Source organism: Silene latifolia, chromosome Y, assembly GCF_048544455.1.
Source record: "Silene latifolia isolate original U9 population chromosome Y, ASM4854445v1, whole genome shotgun sequence".
Taxonomy (NCBI): domain Eukaryota; kingdom Viridiplantae; phylum Streptophyta; class Magnoliopsida; order Caryophyllales; family Caryophyllaceae; genus Silene; species Silene latifolia.
Window position 1 is genome coordinate 359,299,661 of NC_133538.1, and position 5,341 is coordinate 359,305,001.

The 5,341-nt window shown below is 40.3% G+C and overlaps 1 non-coding gene across 1 annotated transcript; it reads right to left on the bottom strand.

Annotated features, from left to right (window-relative positions):
* Window positions 1-2,980: 2,980 nt before the first annotated feature.
* On the bottom strand, window positions 2,981-3,087 carry LOC141634904 (small nucleolar RNA R71). Its single transcript, XR_012539620.1, has one exon. It is a non-coding gene; the product is annotated as a small nucleolar RNA R71 (small nucleolar RNA).
* Window positions 3,088-5,341: the final 2,254 nt, after the last annotated feature.

A 5,341-nucleotide genomic window follows, 5' to 3' on the forward strand; every position in this document is an offset into this window, starting at 1 on the left:
CATTGTCAGTGAGAAACGGGTTAAAATTCGTGTCTAGACGCGGCGATTATAACGGCGTAAAAAGGTGATTTGAAATGGTTGTGAAAAACCGGGTTTGAAAATCGTCATTACAACGGCCTAGAAAGGCGGGTTTGAAATGGTTATAAAACCAGGTTTGAAAATCGTCATTACGACGGCCTAGAAAGGCGTGTTGAAATGGTTGTAAAAACCGGGTTTGAAAATCGTCATTACGAGGCGTGTTGAAATGGTTATAAAAACCGGGTTTGAAAATTGTCATTACGACGGCCTAGAAAGGCGTGTAACAGTCGGCAAAAGACCGAGGTTTGAAACGGCCATTATAACGGCGTAAAAAGGTGATTTTGAAAGTTTTGAAAATGACACGGAAGGACTTATGATCAAGTAGCACATAAGCACTCACAGTTCATTATATTATGCATCATGCTGACACGGGTTTTGGCTTAATAGGGTGGGTTACACACCAAGCAATCTAACCGCAATTTGCGAGAGGGATACCTGATGTGACCATAATTGGCGCATATTTAGCCCCCGAATTAGCCTTGTTTCCATGCTTTTTAGTGCTTATTTGGGTCATTTCTTATCTTTAGTTCTTTGTTTTGCATATTCTTTGAGATTTTGATCCCTTGGTAGGAAAGGAGTAAGAATCTTGCATTTTCATGGCAAAACGAGACTAAATTGATCGAATCCAATGACCAAGCATCAAGGAGAGACAAGATTAGAAGGCCTTTGTACATATCATAGTAGAAGAGCAATGTTGAGGAAAGATCCTTGAGTCCCCAAGGAAATCCCCAAAGAATTTATGAAGAAAAGGGAAGAAAAGAAGAAGTTACTATGCTGACTGACAATCCGAGCGGATTTTCAACAATCCGTCCGTCCGGCCCGACCCAAAGACAATCCGAGCGTCCTTGCAGAATCCGCTCGGATTCCCCTCCACAATCCGCCCGGATTCACCCGAATCCGCTCGGTTCCAACGGTGCAATCCGCCCGTCCCGACCCTATTCCGCCCGGATTTCTTCACAAAGACGGATTGTCTTCTTCAAGCTACGAAAAGAGAAGCCCTTCTCTCCAAAAATACCGGGTCCTCCTTGCTCAACTTAAAAAGTGTAATTACTAGTTTAGCCCTTAGTTAACCCTAATGCATCCTCCCTAATTTTCACTATAAATACCCCATTAGTCTAATTAGAGGAGCATGTTCTTCTTATCAATAATTAGTGTAGTTAATATCAATCAAATCTATCTTCAATATTGTAATCAAGTATTAATCAAGTTTTAATCCAAGTTTTAGTTCTTTAATATCTCTCTTGTTCATCCTTTATTTTGGGTAATTGAAGATTATTTGGGTTATTATTGGGAGATTGACAACCTCTCAATCAAACATCAGGTACTTCTATTATTCTTGCTTTATTATTGGAATCATTAGTAGGTATAATCTCTTAATCCCTTTTTAATTATTGTTAATTACTTTCATTTATTCATCATGTTTCATATTGTTGGTATGATTGACAACCTTGCTAGCATGATCAACATGATAATGAGTGAGTAGTCTCTTAGCTAGGGTTAATGGGTGATTAGGGGAAACCAACATGGGGAATGATTCATGCTTAAATTAATATGCTTTCATGTTTTATTTGCTTGCTTGTTTTGATCTCAACTCATGCACATGTTATATTTGATGAAATGCTAAGCCTATGAATCCTTGCATTTACTATCATCTCCTATCTTTTCATTGAGACTTGTAAGACATAACCCAACTCGAGTCTCATTAGACCATGCATGTTGTTGAGTAGGGAAGATTAAGTCGACTTGTAGGTGTTGTACAATCTAATCGATTCGGCTCCGGGACCCAAACTTTCCTAGGATTGTAAGATATAACCCAACTCAATCCATCACAACAATAATTGCTTGCTTATAATGTGAGAACATGTTTGTATGATCATATCCCATGATTCCCCTATGACCCCATGACACCCTAGTGCCTTTAATCAATTGTTTACACCCCTTTAATTCATCTTGCTTGTTTATTTTCATTGTTATTCTAGTTTAGTAACCTTCTACATCAACCCAATTTGTGACAACCCTTAGACACCACTAGTTACAATAGAAATCTCATTTCAACTCCCGTCCCTTGGGATCCGACCTTTACTTGCCTCTTTACTAATTGTAGAGTTGTTTGTGGAGCTATAAATTGTGTTTTGATTCGACCGTGACAAACGACCACATCCTAATTTGTGAACACTTAGCGGGATCGCATCAAAAAATGGCGCCGTTGCCGGGGACGGTGTTTGTTTGACTTAGATTTCCTTTTTGTTATTAGTTGTGTCTTTCTTTGCCTTGAGGAAGTACCACTCCTCAAGGTTTGTTCTAATTGTTTTCGAGTTGTTTGATATTTTGCATGTCTAGAAGGTTACAAGGTGATTTGTTACCTTTTGACCGTGAAATCGAAAGAACCTTGACGAACAATAGGAGACTTGTTAGGAGGAATTTAAGAGGTGTTGGTGAAGTTGTTCAACCCACTAGTGAGTTTGTCAATCCTTTCGCAATAGAAGGAGAAGAAAACCCATTACACAATACCCCACAAAATCCACCTACAATGCCAAAATTCTCGTCACACTCCGTACCCACCGAGGAGAATCTACCAAATGGTACTCCTACACCGCAACATCTCACCGGAAATTTTATTGCGAAGTCCGCCTTCATCCAACTAGTTGAGAGGAGCCAATTTGGGGGGATGCCTAGTGAGGACCCTCATTCTCATATGGAAAACTTTTGCGACTATTGTGATGCTATCTCTCAAACGGGCGTGACTCAAGACCAAATTAGATGGGTCTTATTTCCTTTTTCCTTAATCGGCACCGCAAAGCAATGGTTGAAGGGCCTTGATAAGGCCACCCTTGGAATAGATTCTTGGAAGAAGTTGGCTCTAGCTTTCTACAAAAAATTCTACCCACCGGAAAAGACCAACATGCTAAGAGCTCAAATTACGGGTTTTAAGCAAAGGGATGAAGAGTCTTTGTATGAAGCTTGGGAACGGTTCAAAGGAATTTGTCGCTCATGTCCTCACCATGGACTTAGCGAATGGTTTTTGGTGCAACAATTTTGGAATGGTTTATATGAAGATTCTAGGAACATTCTCAATATGGGATCAAATGGAATGTTCACCGAAGTTGATGACAATCAAACATGGAACAAGATTGAGGAAATGGCGGTCCATAACTCACAATATAGTAGACCTCGCAAGGCTACTAGAGGAGGAAAGCATGAAGTGGACTCCGTTACTCAATTGGGTGCTCAACTTAGTGCTCACATTGACACAATCAACTTGAAGTTTGAACAAGCTATGGCTAGACTTGAAGAAAACTCAAAATCATCGAAGCATCATGTTAATGCCATGACGGCATCCTCATCAATCCCAAGTGGGATATGTGAGAATTGTGGAACTTTGGGACATGACCAAGGTGAATGTAGGGGAACAAATGAACAAGTGAATGCTTTCCAAGCATACAAGAGTGGTACCCCTTATTCCAACTTTTACAATGAAAACACCAAATTCCATCCAAATCTCTCATACAAAAGCCAAAATGTTCAAAACCCTCAAACAACATACACTCCACCACCCATGAGAAACCAAAATCAAAGACCCTTTTACAATCAAAACCAAGGTTACCAAAATCAAAATCCATACAATCACCAAAATGACCAAGGTTTTGATGTCCAAAAAGCGGTCCTCCAAATGCAAAAGAACCAATAAGAATTTTTCACTCAAATGCAAAAAGATAGCCAAGAAAAAGAAACCACAATCAACAACATTCTAGCTCACACCAAGATGTTGGAAACCCAATTGACTCAACTAGCATCTTCAAGCTCACAAAGACAAAAGGGGCAATTACCACCTCAAAGTAATCCCCCTAGACATGAAACGGTTAGTGCCATTCACTTGAGAAGTGGTACAAGGTATGAAGCACCGAAGAAGCAAGTTGAGGATGAAGTTGTGGAAGCTAGTGAAAAGGAAGAAATTGTGCAAAACTCCAAAGATGGAGAATCATCAAAAGAAGAAATTTCAAAGAAAAATGAAGACAAGGCCAAGGAGAAGGAGCCCATTGTGATTAGACTTCCTTTTCCAAGTCGTCAAGCCAAGCCCAAATTTGATGATCAACTTGGAAAATTCATGGAAATTGTGAAGAATTTGGAAGTCTCAATTCCTTTCACGGAATTAATCAATCACGTTCCGGCCTATGCAAAGTACATGAAAGATATCCTCACAAAGAAGAAGTCGATCCGGAAACTTGAGACTATCGCCTTCACTAAGGTGAGTAGTGCAATACTTCAAGGGAGTTCACCTCCGAAGTTAAAGGATCCGGGAAGCTTCTCAATACCGTGTACCATTGGCGACACGACGATCAACAAAGCCTTATGTGATCTAGGGGCTAGTGTGAGTGTCATGCCATACTCGGTAAGTAAAAGGTTGGGGATGGGAGAGATTAAATGCACCAACATCACACTCCAAATGGCCGATAGATCGACGAAGACACCGTTAGGGATATGGGGAAGATGTCCCCGTGCGAATTGGGAAGTTTTTCATCCCGGTGGACTTTGTCATTGTTGATATGGAGGAAGATTCCAACATTCCAATCATCCTAGGAGGACCTTTCCTACACACCGCCGGTGCGGTAATTGATGTAAAACATGGTGAGCTCACTCTAGAAGTGGGAGATGAAAGCATAACTTTTAATCTTGACAAGACTATGAGAGCTCCTCGTTTGCATGAACCATGTTTCATGATTGGTCATTATAGCCGAAAGGATGAAAGGAAGAAATCGGAACTCCAATGGAAGAAGAAAATTGAAGATGCTCCATTCAAAGAGCAAGTGAATTGTGACAAGGAGAGCTTGCAAAGCTCATCAAAATCAACCAAGGAAGAAGAGGATGGCCTCATTGGCCAAGAGAAGAAATTGGGAGAGTTGTCTCCATCTAAGCAAGAGATTTTCAATGATCAACTCAATGAAGTTTGTGGTCTTTGGGACGACTAATTTGAAGGGATTTTTAATCCCTACATTGGACATGTCATCGATCATGATCAACAACAAGGGCCAAGGTCCATTAAGAACCTCTACCATGATAATGAACAAGCCTTTGATTACTTCTTCAAGGTGTTGAGCAACATCAACAACACCTTGGACATGCCCCCTTGACATCTCATCAAGAATGAGAGTTTGGTGGAGTCCTCCCTAAACCACCACTTGTAAATATCTCTAACTCCCTAACTTACTTTTCAATTCTTGTATTGCATTTTTTGTCATTTTTGGATTTTTATTTACTTTGATCA